Below are 22,903 nucleotides of genomic sequence, written 5' to 3' on the forward strand. Positions count from 1 at the left end.
CCCAAGTCAGTAACACGTCCCGTGTTGGATGCAGCAAACAGCCCAATGATCGCTGTTGCTACGCGATCCAAACATAACAATCTGCTGAAAATTCTATAACTTTGACACTGCGTGCAAAAACACGACAAAAAACTCAAATGGCAAACAGAGATATAAGACAATTCTGCCCAACGGTTAAAAATCTTCCTTTGTCTCATGCTCTACCTGTTACGTTACAAGAACCTAATGACGAATCTAATGATCAAACTTTGCCTAATGCTGCTTCATTATCACAAACGGAGACTGTTACAAACTTGTCTCCCTTCTGCCATGACAAATCCAATGAAACGAGCCCAAACATATTGACTCACGTACTAGATTCAAATCAATCACACCCGGTGATAAGTGAAGTCTTGCCCGCGCACAGCAATAGGGATGATCAAAACAATCTGCCAATTTCCGATAACACCATGATCCAGTCAACTACCCAGTTGGAACACAAAAAAGATCCAAAAGTACATCTGGACCAAATCTCTGAAATCCCAGAGGAGGAAAGCATCGCAACCAACGAAGATGTTTTTCTAGATAGACAAAAGCAGAATATGCAGAGACCTGAAAATATATCTCCAGATAAATATAATGTCAATTACTATAAACGTGGCTCCATGGATTCAACCATTTCGGAATCTGCATCTTATATACTCCCTACACCAAGACATCGTGAATCTTCTCGTGAAAAAGGACACGTCCCTCCAAATACAGGTCTATTGGAACTCACTCTTATGGCAGTAAACACGACAACTCAAAGTTTGTTCAAATTATTCGAAACTCTCGAAAATAAAATAACCATACAATCTGCCAAAATCGACCAAATCTTAGATTGGATTCAAGCTCAAGCGAAAGAAAAGGAGAACTTGTGTCAGATTTCTGAACCAGTCAACGATCTGTCACAAGATATCGAGATTATGACCATCCCCGCAACCCAGTCTACCACTCTGCCTATGTTCAATGAAATTATATATCCAATTGAAGAGGCGGCCAATGAAAATTCACACAAAAACACGTCTTGGATAAGTGTTGAAAGTTCCCCTAAAGCACCAAAACGTCAAAATGATAAAGCTCAATATGAACTTTTTAATAAACATCAACAAAATAAGGGTCGATCTAGGCACTTGGTAACCAAACCTTTTCAATCTACAAAACGAACCACCAAAAAAAATAATCGCATCATGCGACCACATACAGTGGACTTGACCGAAACTGCAACTTTGCACATTGATCAAGTAGGTGAAAATGACATATCGAGACCCAAGTCTCCTGTAACAAACCCAATAAATTCAATATTGAATGCCCAAAATACACTTCTTAATCAGTCACCTCTAAGCCAACTTGTTGCAGTATTGGAAAATCGGAAATTAAATGACCCTTTATCGACCAACAAAAACACGACACCTGACACTAACTTAAAAACAAAATCAATTAATGTTAGTGAAAGTGTGGATCATGCATCGTCGCAGCCTGTGGGATCTCAAATCGATCAATTCAAAGCAGCAGTAGATTTATATATCCTGCGTCGCACGTCTGAATTAAGTAATCCGACAGCTAAAACAAACCTGCAGAATTGTGAGGGGCAAAGTTTTGTGAATAATGCCCATCACATTGATCAGGCTGCTGATCATGATAAGATGATCTGTGCAGAATTCAGAGAACATGCATCCCAACGATCATCGGAGATTCACGACGTAGAAGTCAAAAAAAGCATGCAGAATAGTGTGGTAAAATGCTCTGCGGATACTGCCCATATCACCGAACAAGATGTCGAACATGAAAACAGGATCTTCGCAGAACATAGAAGCCAAATTCCATCAAGGCGTAGCGGTGGACCCCCGCCAGTACTCGCATCACAAATGGAGGACCCTTGGAATACTCAAAATGAGAAGATCAAATTAATGGTCGATTCCTACTTGGCAACTCATCTGGGCTTAGCGCCCGCCCCACAAGGCTCCATGAAACAGTTGACAAGAGTTAGGTTCTCTGATGACGGTATGGCGGTCAATGACATCAACCTATGCCGAAAAGAAAAAGAAGCAAGCAGTGATTCGAACTGCAACCAAATCCCTAAAAATCAAGGTTCAGTGAGCAAACAACAAAAACATGATCTCATAAGAAAAAAAGAATTAGCAAGCTACCATACACTAATCCTGAAATGTCGCGCGGCCCCTCATCCTCAATATGATTTGTCCCGTGCGAGTGTTTTAAACATCTTTAGTGACGTGCCTGAGCTAGGTGATCTCTCATCCTCTGATATCAATCAAGTAGAATTTATTTGTGACACCAACCTGGGTATAGTCCGATTATGGATGAAATCAGGGTTAGTAATGAATGCTCTTTGGCAGGCTCGAATGAAGCTCTTTGCAATGGGATTTTTACTTGCCCAAGATCCCGAAAGAAGAAATTATGAATATATCGTTGAAAAGGACGCAACTACAAAGTTATCATCAAATATATGTCAGTGTGCAAAATGTAACAGCATTGATTTGTCTCCCAAGATTCTGGCCATTTCACAGTCATAACCATCACTGACGCCAGAATTTCTTGATAAAAAAAATGGCTTGGTAACTTTAGTTAGTTGGAACACCAGAGGTTTCTCCCATCTACTCACCAACGTCCATCCCGTTCTGGTTGATGCAGATATTATAGTTCTCCAAGAAACCTGGTTAAATAAGCCTCCCTTATGGGATCATCATGATATCTTAATTAACCCGGCGATTACAGCCCAAAAAGGGCGACCCATGGCAGGATTATTGGTTGCTGCTAAACTGGGATCCAAATTAAAATTACAGGCATGGGATAATCCAAATAAGTTTATACAGTTGGTCAAACTTTCGAATGAAGTTCAAAAATTGGCATTAATCAATGTTTACAGAAATCCAGCCGCTATCACAGATGATCGATTCTATAAAGATCTGTCTAAAATGTTTGTCTTAATTGCACAAACTCCAGGAATAACAGATATCATTCTGGCTGGCGATCTCAACATTGATTTGGTCAAAAGTGCATCGAAGAGTTAAACAGCTGAACATGTTAAGTGGAACCATATTATGAAACAATTTAACATGAGAATGGCCAATGGTTCACTCCCGGGTGATATACCTCATCAAGTTACATGGTATAGAGGAAAGACGACAAGTACCATTGATTATATATATTTATCCGCAGGGTTATTCATGGAGTCTAAAGAATTTAAGGTAATAACCCAATCCAAAAGTGATCACCACATGCTAAGATTGACATGGTCGAGAGCTAACCAACAAGATCATGTCAAATCTGAATGGATGCCACAAAATCTATCAATTAATAATGCTAAATCTCGTTTTAGGTGGACACCGATTAAACTTGCTGCACTGAATGAAAGCATTATACAACAAAATGATCTTCAGAAATCACAATCCTATGTGGACACTTTGTCTATATACAGAGCTTTTTACCTCCCTTCAAACCGATCTCACCAGCATACATTTGACCAACATTTATCACAGAAAAAAAATGAATACCACAGAAGTTTGAGACAAGCCAAACAGCTTTCATGGCCCGAACGGCTTCAAGTTTGCAAAAGGTTAAAAGCGCAGTACAGATCTTGGATACGTATGTATAAAGGAAAACTTTTCCATCAGGATGGACAGATCTTTCTCTCAACTATAGCAAGCAAGAACTCTGCTCAAATTTGGCAGTTACTCAATCTGAACTCAAATTTTAACAATTTAAAGTCACAACTCAATGGAGTTCCAGAAAATCTATGGATTTCACACTTTGCTCTATTGTACTCTGATAAAACCTTTCATACACACAACTACGGATCTCACTCCTCAGGCTCAATTAATTTAGAATGCTCTGAAAACCTAATTGAGGCGCTCATTCATAAATCATCTTCCTCCCGCGCGGCAGGCCCAGATGGTATCACCAACTTTATGCTTAAGCAACATCCTCAGATATGGGCCAAAATCTTGTATAACATCTTTCAACGTATATTAAAAACTCGCAGCATTCCCGATTCATGGCGCTCATCGATCATTTTGCCAATCTTTAAAAAAGGGGATCGCTGCGTACCAGCAAACTATCGCCCGATTGCACTTTTGGATGCTCCAGGTAAAATCTTTAATCGCTTAGTGCTATCGGCCTTTAATATCTGGACATGTAAACACAAGCATCGTGATAGCAATCAAACTGGATTTGTACGTGGGTTGGGGACGTCAGTAAACCTCATGATTCTCAACACATTGAAAGCTCAAGCTCATCAAACTAAAACATCACTGTTTTTTGCATTTATAGACTTAAATGCTGCTTTTGATTCGGTTTCTCGTATAAAACTCTTTCAAAAATTAATAAAAGCTCAGTGCCCCCAAGACATCGTGGACATTATTATTGCTCTTCACACAGGCACTTCTATACGAGTCCGTCTATCTACTGCTGGCCTGTTATCTACAGCTATTAAAACATCAAGAGGATTAAAACAAGGGTGTATTCTGGCATCAGCGCTATTTAATTTTTTCATTCACGATGTACAAGAAATCTTTCTCAACCTATCCTCCGATTCACCAAAAATGAATGGCTCTGTAATCCAAGCGCTCTGGTATGCTGATGACCTAGTCCTAATATCTAAGACACCGACAGGCCTTCAAAAACTAATTGATGTACTTTCAATGTATTTCGATGATAACGAGCTATCCATGAATATCAAAAAGTCACAAATTGTAGCCTGCGTTGTGAAACGATCTCAGAGAACAAGATTTGAGTGGAGGGTAAAAAACATCATCCTCGACATTGTGTCTAGTTATAAATACCTAGGAACTCAATTTGAAGCCAGTTCGGTGACAACAGAGCATTTTCAATTACTTCAAAGTAAAGTGACAACTGCGATATCACAATCCAAATTGATATTACATAAATACGGTACATTTTCTGTGGAGTCTGTTCTACATTATTGGCAGCAGAAGGTAATACCAATAATACTTTATGGCCTGGAATCACGAGACATTTCAGATGTGAAGTAGCTCGACAAAATTGAAGCCAAATATTGGAGAACCCTTTTTCAGCTGCCACAATCTGTACCCATTGCGTGTATTAGATACGAACTTGGTCTCATCTCTCTTAGGGCTAGATATCACTGGCAGCTCTGCGCCTTGCTCAGAAAATGTTTAATGAACATTGAATCAGAGACTATAATTGCTATTTTGGCAAAACACCTGTTTCAATCACCTCAGAAATTTACAGTGAAATGGACTACTTATGTATACGAAATCATGGCATCAGCAGATGTTGATGTTGAAACCTTGATCCTGAATCCCAATCGTGCAAAAGAAAAAGTGTACATTCACGATTGGCGGACGAATCATGAACTCTGCTTGAAATATAAACATTTCGATATGCATTCTTATCCTGATAAGAACATGAGATGTCCAGAAAAATATTTGCTAAAGTCACCATCTCCATATATACGCAGTGCATTTATGCGAATACGACTCAATTTATGGTTGACTAAAGACATCCTGACTCAGCGTAAGCAAATACCCATGTCGGAGAATTTTTGCCGGTTCTGTCGTGTTGTGTCTCAAAAAGAAACTTTAGAACACCTATTAGTAGATTGCATGGCACTCTGCTCAATCAGAAACAATACATTTGGAAAAAATATGTGTGTCGTTGCTGGGGTCCAGTCATCCTTGAGATGGTCTTATATTTTAAACTCAGCCAATATGAGTCTAACTATTGCATCAGTAAACTTTTTTAATAAATTGCACTTAGATACCCCTGAACTTATCTAAAATTGTTAAAAAATTAAAACAGGTGGAAATAACCACACAAAAATTGTTGAACATGTATATAATATGCACACAGATAATGTAAATTTGTATGTTTTAAACAATTCCAACATCAATTTTATTTAGACAATTGTTAAATTGGAAATGTTTGAAACCTTCTTATAAAATGTTCTTGTAAAAATCTTATGGTTAAAACAAGAAATAATAAATAAATAATTCTAAAAAATATCGCAATGCATTTTGTATATTTCTTAGAAAAATCTGATTGCCAGCATAAGTTAGATGTACTCCATCTCTGCGAAAAATGTATGTACTACTAAACGTAATATTTTCCTTGTGAAAAGAGGACATGCCAAAATCTCTTAGAAAGGCACAAACAGCCTTATTGACATTGCGCCTTGCTTTCTCCATTTGTGGACCAAATGAAGAAGAACGAAGCCACATTTGTCTGCGCAATCCGTGAAAAAATTACTTGAGAATTTGGGAACATGTCCATGACCTTTCCAAGTCCTTCTTTCATTGCAAATTGCAAAGAAATTCCAGACACATGTCCTAAACTGTTCCCTCCACAATGAATTACAATTATGTCTGGATGTTGCTCTGTCTCCAAAGTAGCACAGAGAGGTAGCAAGTCCAACCACTTCATTCCACATACTCCATGCCAGTGCACTTCCACATGTGAGAATCCAAGATCTACAGCTACTCCACAGCTTTCTGCATGCACCTTCAACCAATGTATCCACGAGTCTCCAAGAATCCAAACAATCAGTTTTCTGAAACACACAGCCATAGCTATCTGTTCTTCTCTCAGCAAAAAGAGTATCTGAGAAACTCTCTCCTGTCACAACACACCCACTAAACTTTCCTGACCAATCCCTTTCTATGGTCATTCTCATTTGCAAGGCTTCCCAACCCAAAAATCCTCAGATGTAACATCCGATGTCCGCGATCTACCGCCATGTCCGCGGACATATCGTAACATGGACTGCCCTTCTACCATTTCCACTTCACTCTCTGTGCCATTCCATCATTGGATGTAGCTAAGAAGTCACATGACCATCCACCAATCACATCCAAGACCTCTACATCTAAGTGCATCATCATAGATCAGCACTGTAAATGTACTGTGAATATCTCTGAGTATAAGTGTCATTTCATTAGAAAACACCTTCTACAAGAAATACTGTACAAGTCTCGAAGATTTCTACTTGCAGCACCATGCATATCCATATGCATGAACACAAACTACAGGTATGCATATTTTCTGTAAAATACATGAACTCATTTTCTAGTTTCATATAAACAGATTAACTGACTTTTAGCTTGTATAATCTGTAAAATGAATTTACTGTCTTTTTTCAATCTCCTAAAATCAACTGTCACTTACAAACCTTTATACTATTTAATTTCTTTATACACACACACACTCAAATCATATTGAACTAACATTTTTGAAATAACACATATAGACTACATATAGTTAAACAAAATTGCATGCACACACTATGTTCAAATCTCAAACAACAATGCTTGTACAATAACATAAACATGTTTTCATTTTTTTATTTATTTAATTACTTACATTTATATAGGGCAAGCAGCCCATGACAATGAGGCACTATTACTTGCAAAAGCTTAGTTACAGGAATAGTGGTATTCAGTGGTACATTATGAACTTCACAAGGCATACTAAAGATATTTTGTTTGCTACAGTTAGTCATTGCAATACAGTTTATTCATTAACAACATATGATATGTATTCAACTGGTGCAACGTATTTTATGTGAATAAGATAGTTTTAATGGTTTTGAGGAAGGCGCTGAGGATGTCAATTAAAAAAATCAATGTCTAAATTAAAAACAGTGGTATATGCAAACAAAAATACTAATATATTTCTTTTACAGTTGCGCTGAAGACCATTCTCCTGAAAAGAAGCAGCTGATTGTGTAGTACAAAGAACAACTAAGAAGTAACCTGCTCATTATAGAAAAAAAGGAAGTTGAATACCACCATAATATTTGTATTATTACTCAAACAAACTGTAAAGTTAATTCATGCTATTTCTGTGCCTAAAAATAGAGATTGTGCACCATTCTCTCCAAAAATCCCCATTTCTTAAACAGCGATTTGCATCCAGAATGGCCCACAAATCCCTATTTTTCGACACACAAATGACCCAAATCAGCTGTTAGAATTTTGATATTATAGAACAAACAACTGTTTTAATTGTATAGCATTAGATTTACTATTTATACTTCTCCACACCACTAGCTTACTTTTTTCTGTCATCTGATCCCAAGTTTAGTAGCACATTAATTCAAGAATACCCATCCCTACTAGTTGTAGTTGCCCAATGCACAATCACACACCATTGCATACATCTTCATCATCTTACTCAAACACTCATGCACACAGTACACACACATTGCAGAACACCCCAACCCATACCTTGTTTATTTTTTTCAACAGACCCTAAAGAATAACTACCAAAAATCAAGTCCATAGAAAGCAACGCAGATGTAGAGCAAATGAAAATAAAAGTGTCCAACATAAGCATCCATCTCTAGCAGAATTTGTAAAAAAAAAGTTGAAACAAAACAGCTAATACAGTCATTTAGTGAAACAAAAGAAGTTTCAAGTACAAAAACTTTGCCTCCTCTATCAAAATGTAAAACAAACCTGAAAACAATTAACAAAAAATCAGCTATCACTACAGATAAAACTACTTCTATAAATCTTGATATACTGCAAAGTAAGCATACCAAGAAAAGTATTTTAGCCAAAATGTTCCGTCACAGAGTCCTTCAAAATCTTATAAAAACAGGAGAGAAACCAGGTTCAACACTTAAAAGCTACCGTACGAAATTAATCTTAGAAGCGTTGATAGACAGTGCAATTCTTCTCAAATGAAAGTTATTTATTTTAGTGTTAAACAAAATGAAACCACTAACAAAACTAATGACTAAATTACAAAAAAGACTTCTCAATAAACGAAATGTCAACAGAAAGAACTTTCTAAGTATCTGCGGAGGTGAATGGAGTCACACTACAAGCACAGAACCATACTTTAATGAAGAAGCACACAAACAAAAGCAAACAAATACAATTGCCATACATAGCAGTGGTCGAGGTTATGAAAAAGTAAATAATACCATAATGGAACAAAAAGTACTCCTTCCAAAAATATGCCCTAAAAAAATTAGAATTACCCCTCCATTCAACTGAATCCACCACCTTCTATGATATCAAAAGGATATCAACACATCATTTAACTATAAGAAATCTAGTTTATAAACTGTACTGTGCTAAAAGTTCTGCTTTAGCACTAACCAATTTAAATAACATTCTTCTACATGGTACAGCAAAAGACCTACTTGAAGAAATGGACTATATCCAGAAAAAATATTTTGGAAGTTAAAGCCACTTACAGAATGAAATATGTGTAAACCAAATTAGCAACAATTCTACACATGGCAACCTTTTACTACACACATACAAAAAAGAAATACTAACATTTAAAAGTACATCAGCTGAAGTACCAAACCATGTGTGTGTATGTTGCCGCAGAACTTTTTATAAAAGTAACACAAAAACTGTAGACCTATCATACAAAATAGAAAACAAGGAAGATTCTAAATGGTTTGAATTAGCTCTCTACCTTATAGCAGAAAAGAAATACAAAATAACTGACCCCTTAATACTTTGCAGTAACTGCACTACAAAACCTGACAACAACCAAACTCCTTCACGTGCTATCACAAATAATTTGGAATTATATCCACTACCAAAACCCCTACAACAACTTAATTTATATGGGAGCATCATAATTCAAACAGTGCACCCATTTCAAGCAATAATACGCCTTCAACCAAAAACGGCAAAATTACCTCCCTCTGAATTAGTGAAAGGTATTTGTGGAAAAGTAGTGTATTTACCAATAGATCTAAAAGAAAATGTGCATACTCTAGGAGTGCAATGTCCAATGCAGCAATCTTTAATTATCTCAGTAAATGGAGTACCTACAAAAGTAAAAGAATTTGGCAACAGCTGGTAGATTTATATAAAGTTAGAGAAGCCTTGCAATATCTTAAAGAGAATAATGTATATTACAAAGAGATTAATATTGAAGAAAACTTGAAGGATACAACTGAAATAATTCAAGAGACACAAGAAGCTGGTCAATTCGAGCTCCTAGATCCTGCTACAATATCAAATACTTTAGACCATTATACAATTTATCCATTGCACTCTAATGACACCATAGAAGATGCACTGGAAACGTACCAAATGCGTCAAACAAAAGGATCACCAATCAGCATATGGAAAATAAGTATAGAAGCACGTGCTTTTCCTCTACTCTTTCCTACTGGCAAAGGAGGAAGGTACGATGATAGACCTATTCAAATATCAGGATCAGAATACCGCTCATTACAGATGTATTCTGAAGATCCCAGATACATACATACATATTCCACCTACTCTTTGAAAGTGAACTAGCAACTTTATGTTACAGAGTTGCACACATATTCAAATCAGGATCCCACTTTCAAAATATGACAGCTACACAATTTTTACAAAAAGTGCAACAAAAAGATGAGGTTTTACAATCAAATATTACAAATCTATTAGCAAATATGCCTGGTACTAAAGAGTACTGGTTTTGATGTCATGGAGCTGTACGTTGTATGATCAGAAACCTTGGCCCACCAACTTGGTTTGTTACATTAAGTTGTGCAGAATATGCATGGAAAGATTTACATGATTTCCTACGCATATCAAACAAAAACAAAACAAACATAGATATACTAACACCGGGAGAACTTTATTCTTTGGATCCTGTTAATGTTTCAAGATATTTCCACCATCGTTTCATTGCTATCCTACACTTCATTTGTAATAAAACTGTTCCTCCCCTCGGAGAAGTGCAATACTTATTTTGGAGAAAAGAATACCAAGCCAGAGGAGCACCACATATCCACATGCTCTTATGGATTAAAGATGTTCCTAAATTTGGTCAAGACAGTGATGCCACTGTTTTACAGTTTATTGAAAAATATGTCACTTGTGAAATTCCATCAGAATCCACAAATAGTGATCATCATGCACAAATTTTACAATTTCAAAGACACAAATGTGGCAAATATTGTCGTCACAAATACAAAAACAAAGGGAAATACTACACCAAATGCCGATTTGGTTTCCCTAGACCAGTTACAACTACAGGTCAAGTGAACAACCTCAGGTCTTCAGTTAGACATAGTGTTATAGGTAAGTCACCTAAAAATACATATTACATAAAAAGAAAAGAAGAAGAAAAATATATCAATGATTACAATGCAATCATTGCCCACTTATGGAATGCAAACATAGATGTGCAGTACAGTGCAGACAATTCTACTGCAGTTGCACAATACGACACAGCATACTTAACCAAAGCAGAAAAGACAGAGCTCCAAGACCTCTGGAATGACCTGTCATCAGATAAAACAGTGTCTCAGAAATTATACAGCTTGGGCATAAAAATGCTCTCCCATAGAGAATGTGGATCCTATGAAGCAGCTGATCTATAACTGGTACTGCATTGTATGGTAAATCTGAAAATATAGTATGGATAAGTCTTGGTCCAGCTAAATCTAGAAAAAGAGTTCTAAAATCATACGAAGATATAGAAACAATAGCCAAACATGATCCCAACAGCCAAGACATTTTAAAAAACAATTTATTGGACACATACTACCCAAACAGAAGTAATACTTTGGAAACCATTTGTCTATACCACATAGCCCAAAACTACACATACAAAAATAAAATAAAACCCGATGAAAAAAAATGTAAATACAGAGTGACAAACTGTGAAGGCAGCTTAGTAAAACTCACCAAACCAAATTTAATGAATCATATCAAATTGACATTAAAGACTCCTCAACATAAAGAAGTATATTACATGTCCCTGCTACAACTCTTTAAACCATGGAGAAAAGAAGTAGAAATACTATATAATTATGACTCATATGAAGACGCTTTCAGAGCAAATGAAAGCAGTATAACTGATGTAAACTTTACACAGTACAAAACAATGTTGCACAATGAACAGCAACATGAAGAAGAACTCCAGGCCCAACTAGATAAGGACACTCCTGACAGTAGTCAACCTTCTGTAACAGGAAGCCAAGAACCACTAGGAGAACCACTAATAACAAATGAGGCAGAATTAGCTAGGATAGAAGTAGAAAACACTATGTGTCAGTATGAAGATAAAGAATGCTTAACTATACTACAATCAAAACTAAACAATGAGCAACTTAGCATTTTTCAAAAAGTAACAAAAGAAACTGCACATGGTGTACAACATGAAAACAAAGAATGCACGTGCCAAAATTCCAAACCTATACTATTGTACGTCAGTGGTGAAGCTGGTTCTGTCAAAACATTCTTAATCAAAAACTTCAGTAAATTCCTTCAACAATTGACAAACAACAAACTGTCAGCTGTTGTCACTGCCCCCAAAGGTTTAGCTGCCTACAACATAGGCGGTGTCACTTTACACCGACTACTACTCCTGTCAGTAGAACACCAAAATAAATTAGACTATTACAACATTTTTACAGAAGCTGCAATGGAACTACGCAGAGTATTAAAACAAATGAAAATGCTACTAATGGATGAAGTAAGCATGGTCTCCAACTGAATGTTGGCTTTGATTCACCTCAGATTACAAGATGTACTCAAAACAAACTACGAAGAGCTCTTTGGAGGAAAGCACATTATTGTTTTCGGAGATCTTCTTCAATTGACACCAGTGAAAGGTGAGCCTATTTTTAAAAGCTTAGGACACAAACTCTGCCGTAAAACTGTTGGCAGCATTGGAAATGTCAGCCTTTGGCAACATTTCCAATACAGAGAATTAACAGAAAACATGCAGCAATCTCCAGATCTCACTTATGCCAACATCTTAAAAAAGTATCAGAGTTGGTATACTTTCTAAAGAAGCAGAAGCAATATTTAAAACCCGGCACATTCATGCACTTTATGGCAATAATGCATGTGCTACAGAGGTTATGAAACAATTAGCCCATAAAAATGTCAATTGTATGGCCTTAATGCCAACTCTTACAAGCTGTTTCAAATTCAATGAAATAATGTTAAGTAAAGAAATGCAACCAATAATGTAAATTAGCGCCACAGACAAACTAGATGTAAATGGTATGACACTACCCATGTGTGAGCAAGCTATAACAAGACTAAATAGTTTAGAAAATTCAATCTCAAACACAGCTGGCTTGGAAAAGATATAAAAATTATCATTAAATTGGAGAGTAATGCTTAAACGTAACCTTGACGTGGACCAAGGACTAGTTAATGGAGCAGTGGGTACAGTTGTTGGCTTTCAAACATACCCATGTGACAACAAAATTCAGTTTGTCAATATTCTCTTTGACAAACTTTCAGAAGTAAAAAGGATAGGACGCTCAACAGATCGATTCCTTCTCTTCCAAGACATGTATGTGCGCAGAGAACAATTTTCTCTAAATCTTGCATACGCAGTCACCATTCATAAATCACAAGGTCTTAACCTAGACAAAGCAATGATAGACATTGGTAACAAAGTCTTTAAAGAAGGCATGAGCTATGTAGCACTATCACGCTTACGTACACTTGACGGTCTATTTCTAATCAACTTTGATGCAAGTAAACGCTAATATTCCTGGCATTTTAGAATACAATAGACTTCGCTCACTATACACCCCCCATCTAAATACATATTCTGTACCACAAAAAGTAAAACGTTGTAATAGAAAACTAAATCAAACAGAAATGCAACAGGATGTCACTGCAAATCCACCAAAGAGAGTAAAGGAAACTAAAACTTCATCAAGTACCACAAACATAAAAGAACCCATTAGGGAAAGTAAACCAGGTACTTCGTCAAAGAAGGAAGACAAACTAAAAAAAAATCAATCAGCTACAGAACTACTTGGTCCATTTAAACTCTCAACTATACACAAATGTAGCAATGAATATTCTATTTCAATTTCCACCAATAGTTGACAACATTTACTTACACAGTACAGACCAATTGTGTTTGCAAATGTTAGTACTTCACAGAAATGCAACAAATAATCCTGATAACACGTATAGTGTTTATGGAATAAGACAACAATTGGACTACTGTGCTGGAATGGTGAAATTCACTATAAACTCACAGGAAGATCCACCAGAATTTCTAATGTACTTACTACAAGTACTGGAAAATGAAAACATACCTATAAATGAAATCTGCCAGATTTCATACATGTGGAAACATACATGCACTCTCTGCAACAATGTGACACAAGAGCAAATCCTCAATAAACACTTTGTATATATATATCAATAACTAATTGTGAATCCATTCCATTTCAGCATCTTATGCAAAATGCAAACCATGGTAGATTATGTACTACCTGCAATGCGGATAATCGCTCCACCTTACTATTACAAACACATAGTAAATACGTAATACTAATGCTTCTACGTTACAATGCAGATGGTACCAAAAACAACTGCAAACTGACTGGATTCACACATGGTCAAGTATCACTTGGTAAGAAAACCTTCACAACAATAGGTATAATCTACCACGCAGGAGCCACAACCAATTCAGGTCACTACACCACATATATAAAAAAGAAATGTGGATGGTTTGAATGTAATGATAGTACCATTACTCTAAAGCATAGATTACCAGCAAATCTTTCAAACGCTTATTTAATGTTCTTAAAACCAAAATGTATTAACTAAACTGTACTTAAACCTTAAGTAAACTTGTAGTAAAAAAATATAAACTGTTAGAATATTCCAAAAGGTATCTAACTGCCCAAAGATTCGACAACAACTAATCAGATAAATGAATACCACTAAATTAGAGCAAAAAATAGATAGTTAGAATACACCAACTGGTATCTAACTAACCCAAAATTTTACAATATCCAAACTGATAATTCAATACCACTAAATTATATAAAAAAATAGACAGTTAGAATATGCCACTTGGTATCTAACTGTCCCAAAATTTAACAATATCCAAACAGATAAATCAATACCACTAAAACATATGAAATAAATAGACATTTAGAATACGCCTACTGCTAGAATACACCTATCTAACTGCTCCAAAAGTTTACAATATCCAAACAAATAAATGATATGTTACTGCTCCAAAAAACTGCAACAAGCCAATGTATACAGCATTAGCCAGAAACAACACGTGAACACTGAAAACAAACAAACAAATAAACTGTAGCAAAACAGAAAAAGGTTTTTCTTTAAATCCAACATGGATTTTTTCTTCTCCCACAGACCCAATGATTTTAGCAACAAACACGGAAACTGAGAAAATTGCACAGTACTCTGGTTTGTAATCTACTAAATTTGAGGGTAAAAAAAAATGTTGATTATTCAATGTAATAAGTCATTACAAAATACCAATACTAACATGATCTTTTCTTTTATCACAGAAATGAACAAGAAACACATGTATTCCAGCTACTAAACCAAACAGTAAGTATATTATAATAAGTACAACCATCGCAGCATATCACACCCATAGAGGCTTATAACTTTGTTCCTTATAAATATGTTTTTGGATCCCAAAGTTATAAGCCACTATGAGTGTGATATGCTGCGGTAGGTGTGGCCAGGCCATAGAGTCTTGGGTGCATGGCCATATGGCCATGCACCCAAGACTCTATGGCCTGGCCACAACCACAGCAGCATATCACACCCATAGAGTCAAACATTTTAACTATGGCTTATGGGAACTTTTAATGTCCGCGGACATAATGGCCCTCATTACGACCCTGGCGTTGGACCATGGTGCTATTAGCACCATGGTCCATGCCGGTCTCCGCCATGGTGGATGACGGAATTACCGCCCCCATCACAAGGTTGGCGGGGGCGGTAATTCCCCATTCACCATTTGCCCTTCCCCATTCCCATTTTGCCCCATAGGGCATAATGGGAATGGGGAAGGCGATAATTACAGCACCGCTAATAGCGGTTGCCGTAATTATAGCCAAGGTCCCTTTGCGGCACCCACTTGAACGGCTGGTCTACACCAGCCGTTAAGTACGGGTCCCGCAAAGGGACCTTGTAATCAGGCGCTAATGGTTTAACGGCGCCGCCGCCTTTTACGGCGCCGTTAAACCATTAGCGCCTGGGTCGTAATGAGGGCCAATGAGTGTTCTTAGAACACTTTCAACTTGCCAGCGAACAATACGGACAGTGTCCTCAGGACACCACCATCGTGTTTATTTACAAACATTTCAGGACACCGCGGGTGTTCTTAGAACACATTGAACTTGTCAGCGAACAATACGGACAGCGTCCTCAGGACACCCCCATTTTGTTTATTTACGAACATTTCAGGACACCGCAAGTGTTCTTATAACACTTTCAACTTGCCAGCGAACAATATGGACAACCTCCTCAGGACACCCCCATTTTTTTTATTTACGAACATTTCAGCACACCGCAAGTGTTCTTAGAACACATTCAACTTGCCAGCGAACAATACGGACAGCGTCCTCAGGACACCCCCATTTTGTTTATTTACGAACATTTCAGGACACCGCAAGTGTTCTTAGAACACATTCAACTTGCCAGCGAACAATACGGACAGCACCCTCAGGACACCCCCATTTTGTTTATTTACGAACATTTCAGGACACCGCGAGTGTTCTTAGAACACATTCAACTTGCCAGCGAACAATACGGACAGTGTCCTCGGAACACCCCCATTTTGTTTATTTACGAACATTTCAAGACACCGCGAGTGTTCTTAGAACACATTGAACTTGTCAGCGAACAATACGGACAACGTCCTCAGGACACCCCCATTTTGTTAATTTACGAACATTTCAGGACACAGCGAGTTTTCTTAGAACACATTCAACTTGCCAGCGAACAATACGGACACCGACCTCAGGACACCCCCATTTTGTTTATTTGCGAACATTTCAGGACACCGCGAGTGTTCCTAGAACACATCCAACTTGCCAGCGAACAATACGGACAGCGTCCTCAGGACACCCCTATTTTGTTTATTTACAAACATTTCAGGACACCGCAAGTGTTCTTAGAACACTTTCAACTTGCCAGCCAACAATATGGACAGCGTCCTCAGGACATCCCCATTTTGTTTATTTACGAACATTTCAGGACACCGCGAGTGTTCTTAGAACACTTTCAACTTGCCAGCGAACGTTACGGACAGCGTCCTCAGGACACCCCCATTTTGTTAATTTGCCAACATTTCAGGACACGGCGAGTGTTCTTTGAGCACATTCAACTTGCCAGCGAACAATACGGACAGCGTCCTCAGGACACCCCCATTTTGTTTATTTGCGAACATTTCAGGACACTGCGAGTGTTCTTAGAACACATTCAACTTGCCAGCAAACAATACGGACAGCGTCCTCAGGACACCCCCATTTTGTTTATTTACGAACATTTCAGGACACCGCAAGTGTTCTTAGAACACTTTCAACTTTCCAGCGAACAATACGGACAGCGTCCTCAGAACACCCCCATTTTGTTAATTTACGAACATTTCAGGACACCGCGAGTGTTCTTAGAACACATTCAACTTGCCAGCGAACAATACGGACAGCGTCCTCAGGACACCCCCATTTTGTTTATTTACAAACATTTCAGGACACCGCGGGTGTTCTTAGAACACATTGAACTTGTCAGCGAACAATACGGACAGTGTCCTCAGGACACCCCCATTTTTTTTATTTACGAACATTTCAGGACACCGCAAGTGTTCTTATAACACTTTCAACTTGCCAGCAAACAATACGGACAACCTCCTCAGGACACCGCCATTTTTTTTATTTACGAACATTTCAGGACACAGCGAGTTTTCTTAGAACACATTCAACTTGCCAGAGATCAATACAGACAGCGTCCTCAGGACACCCCCATTTTGTTTATTTGCGAACATTTCAGGACACCGCGAGTGTTCTTAGAACACGTTCAACTTGCCAGCGAACAATACAGACAGCATCCTCAGGACACCCCCATTTTGTTAATTTACGAACATTTCAGGACACCGCGAGTGTTCTTAGAACCCATTCAACTTGCCAACGAACAACACGGACAGCGTCCTCAGAACACCCTCATTTTGTTAATTTGCGAACATTTCAGGACACCGCAAGTGTTCTTAGAACACATTCAACTTGCCAGCGAACAATACGGATAGTGTCCTCGGAACACCCCCATTTTGTTTATTTACGAACATTTCAAGACACCGCGAGTGTTCTTAGAACACATTGAACTTGTCAGCGAACAATACGGACAACGTCCTCAGGACACCCCCATTTTGTTTATTTGCGAACATTTCAGGACACCGCGAGTGTTCCTAGAACACATCCAACTTGCCAGCGAACAATACGGACAGCGTCCTCAGGACACCCCTATTTTGTTTATTTACAAACATTTCAGGACACCGCAAGTGTTCTTAGAACACTTTCAACTTGCCAGCGAACAATACGGACAGCGTCCTCAGGACATCCCCATTTTGTTTATTTACGAACATTTCAGGACACCGCGAGTGTTCTTAGAACACTTTCAACTTGCCAGCGAATGTTCCGGACAGCGTCCTCAGGACACCCCCATTTTGTTAATTTGCTAACATTTCAGGACACCGCGAGTGTTCTTAGAACACATTCAACTTGCCAGCAAACAATACGGGCAGCGTCCTCAGGACACCCCCATTTTGTTTATTTACGAACATTTCAGGACACCGCAAGTGTTCTTAGAACACTTTCAACTTTCCAGCGAACAATACGGACAGCGTCCTCAGAACACCACCATTTTGTTAATTTACGAACATTTCAGGACACCGCGAGTGTTCTTAGAACACATTAAATTTGCCAGCGAACAATACGGACAGCGTCCTCAGGACACCCCCATTTTGTTTATTTACAAACATTTCAGGACACCGCGGGTGTTCTTAGAACACATTGAACTTGTCAGCGAACAATACGGACATTGTCCTCAGGACACCCCCATTTTTTTTATTTACGAACATTTCAGGACACCGCAAGTGTTCCTATAACACTTTCAACTTGCCAGCAAACAATACGGACAACCTCCTCAGGACACCCCCATTTTTTTTATTTACGAACATTTCAGCACACCGCAAGTGTTCTTAGAACACATTCAACTTGCCAGCGAACAATACCGACAGCGTCCTCAGGACACCCCCATTTTGTTTATTTACGAACATTTCAGGACACCGCAAGTGTTCTTAGAACACATTCAACTTGCCAGCGAACAATACGGACAGCATCTTCAGGACACCCCCATTTTGTTAATTTACGAACATTTCAGGACACAGCGAGTTTTCTTAGAACACATTCAACTTGCCAGGGAACAATACGGACAGCGTCCTCAGGACACCCCCATTTTGTTTATTTGCGAACATTTCAGGACACCGCAAGTGTTCTTAGAACACGTTCAACTTGCCAGCGAACAATACAGACAGCATCCTCAGGACACCCCCATTTTGTTTATTTGCGAACATTTCAGGACACCGCAAATGTTTTTAGAACACATTCAACTTGCCATCGAACAATACGGACAGCGTCCTCAGGGCACCCCCATTTTCTTTATTTACGTACATTTCAGGACACCGCGAGTGTTCTTAGAACAATTTCAGCTTGCTTGCGAACAAAACGCCCACATATTGCGTCCTCAGAACACCCCCTCATTTAGTTTATTTAGAACATTTCAGAACAGCCGTGTTGTCCGCAGACAAATCAAACACAACAAGAGTGTCTACCACATAAAAAAATACAGCATTTAACCTATCTCATACTCTCCCATCCTCCCCAAAAACTCTTACACCCCAACACACTCTACTAAATACAATTTTTAAACCAAGTTTCACTGCGCTGTCCGCGGACGTCCGCGAATCCAAGATGGCGGGCGCTACCGAAAATCTTACGCGCTTCACGCTCTATGCCGTCCAATCAGCGAACATGTCGCATGTCCGCAGACATCACACAAGCCGATTCGCCAATCAGAACACTGTATGCGTAGTGAACAGGGAAGTGTGTCCGCGGACCGAACACAGATATCACTAATTTTTTGTGACCTACTTTTTGGTCATTTAAAAAAAAACTACTGGATGGATTTTCACCAAATCTGCAAAAGCCCGCTTTCGGTACTAAGCCGCTACTCCTGGTCCGAATTTGGTGAAAATCAGTCCAGCGGTTTGGGCTGTAGGCACGAGCAAAGTTTTTTCCCCATTCAGTGTATTGAGAAAAAAAAGTTGTGGGACCCCCCTTATAACTTTGCTCTCCCTGGACGGATCCTCACCAAACTTTGCAAAAAAAGTAGTTGGGTCACTCTGAATTCTTTTGCAAAGTTTGGTGAGGATTCGTCCAGGGGGGAAAAGTTATAGGGGGGGTCCCAAAACTTTTTTTTTTCCCATAGACTGAATGGGAAAAAACTTTACGCACGGCTACAGCCCGAACCGCTGGACGGATTTACACCAAATTTGCAGCAGGAGCGGCGGCCTGGTCCCAAAAGCGTGCTTTTGTAAATTTGGTGTAAATCTGTCCAGTAGTTTTTTTTAAAATGACCAAAATGTAAGGCAAAAAACTTAGTGATGTCTGTGTTCGCTTCGCGGACGGACTTCCCTGTTCGCTCCGCGGACAGCACCCCGATTGGCCCATGGCCTTGCGTCATGTCCGCGGACATGCGACGTGTTCGCTGATTGGACGGCGAGGGGCGTGGAGTGCGTCAGATTTTCTGTGGCGCCCGCCATCTTGTATTCGCAGTCGACCGCGTACAGCGCAGTGAAACATGGATAAAAAATTGTATTTAGTGCCGTGTGTTGGTGTGTAAGAGTGTTTGGGGAGGGTGGGGGAGTATGAGATAGGTTCAATGTTTTGTTTTTTTATGTGCTAGACGTTTTTGTTGCGTTCGATTTGTCCGCGGAGAACACGGCTGTTCTGACATTTTGTAAATAAAATAAATGGTGGGGTGTTTAGAGGACAGAGTATGTGTTATTTTTGTTCGCAAGGAAGGTAAAAATGAGCTATGAACACTCGCGGTGTACTTAATTGTTCGTAAATACACAAACTGGGGGTGTCCTCAGGACGCTGTCCGTATTGTAATCTGTCTAGTTGAATGTGTTCTAAGAACACTCGCAGTGTCCCGAAATGGTTGCAATTACACAAAATGGGGGTGTTCTGAGAACGTTGTTTGTATTGTTCGTTGTCAGGGTGAAAGTGTTTTAAGAGCACTCCTTTTGTCCGCTAATAGTACAATTTCCTAGGGGCGTCAACCAACTTTTTGTCCACTAAAGAAACGATAAATCCGGCTGGTGTGCGCCGACATTATGTGATAATCCTATGACTGGCGCTATTGACCTGGCTGACTTGCTTTTGCGACACTTAATCATATCTCCCGCCCCTAAGCCTGATATTATCAAAGCAGTCATATTCCCCGCCTCTCTCCGTGACGTTACAGGGTGCGTAATCAAACGCGCCCAGTCGTCTCCAGTACTACGCAACTTTACACAGAACCCGGAAGACAACACACATTATGTCACCACACAGCGCGCCACAATTCGGAATATGAAACTGTGATTTAAAAGCAAACAGCAAGATTGTAAATGTTGTAAAGTACATTTATTTGACATCAAATGTTTAGAGAATATTCAGCAATTTGCATTTGTCTTTGTTGTCGATCCGCAAAAGTTCATGCGATGTTCCTTTGCGGTACAGAGAGTGTTAGATCAGCTTACAACTCAGTGCGCCACAATTCGGAATATGAAACTGTGGTTTAAAAGTAAACAGCAGGATTGTACATTTGGTAAAGTACATTTATTTCACTTGAAATGTTTAGTGAATATTCAGCGATTTGCTATTGTCTCTGTTGTCGATCAGCAAAAGTTTATTTGGAGCCACGCGTTGTTCCTTTGCGGTAGATAGGCTGTTGGTTTATGATAAAAGCAGTAAATGGTCGCTCTGATAATCGGAAGGTTGCTCCAACAACGAGCCATTAGACCACCCTATTGGTTGGTATGTTGTTTGTAGCCGCTAGTACTGCGTAAGGGCATATTGGTCCTTGGCGATTGTCCCATAAAATGGTGAGGGTCATGAAGTTGCATATTTGGACCTGCACCTGGCAGTTGAAGACCCCATCCGCTGGAGTCTGTAAATCGTGACATAGGCAAAATGGACCCACATACCTGTTTTAAAAAACATAAATCAGTCTCACCAGCCGATCTTCATTAAAAATCATCATTTTATTTATTAGGGCGTGAACATATTTGCTATCGAAGATAGTGCACAGAGTATGTTAATAATAAAATAATAATATTTTCCCATTCATATAGCGCTAAGAACCGTGAGGTATCTAAGCGGTGCTTATTATTAACCACGGTGTGTGGTGCTCATTTATCGACCACGGAAGGATGAAAGGCTGAGTTTGGCCTTGCCAGGATTCAAACTTGCGTTAGCAAGCTGTGCACGGATGTCAAAGCGAGCGCTGTACTCGCTGTACCACTTGACAGGCTACAGTGAAGTGGCACAGCGAGTAGAGTACTTGACCGCCTATAGACCGGTTAAATTATTTCTATTAACCCACCCTGTGTCGTCTGCCTTTTTCAGAGCCCTCTAAACGACAGGGGATCAATTCGGCGGTGATAGTGCGCGGTAGAAAACATTATGCCACTTTCAACGAACAAGTTCAACTTGAGCAGTCTTTAATGCTACGCTATTGTAATTATATTTGGTATAAAGTAATCTAAAGGGTTACTTACAGTACAATTGCAATTTCCATTGTCTACGAGTGGTGCAGTCCCAAAATACGACTCCGCGTGTGCCAACGATCTTTTGCATAGTGATATAATATATAAAAGTGGTTTCGTTTCAGAAATTTCATCTTTATCTTCTCTTACGTTTTAGCAACACTCCTTCAAGAGAAGTCTTTCATCACAATCTCTGTCTGTCAAGGTCAAAACACAATACAACCTTATAGTCCGCTTCGTGAGCATCTCCGGGGCCCGAGAAAAAAATGGAAGCAGCTCACCTTCACTGTGAACGAGC

Source organism: Ambystoma mexicanum, chromosome 6p (genome assembly GCF_040938575.1).
Source record: "Ambystoma mexicanum isolate Mex_15411 chromosome 6p, UKY_AmexF1_1, whole genome shotgun sequence".
Classification (NCBI taxonomy): Eukaryota; Metazoa; Chordata; class Amphibia; order Caudata; family Ambystomatidae; genus Ambystoma; species Ambystoma mexicanum.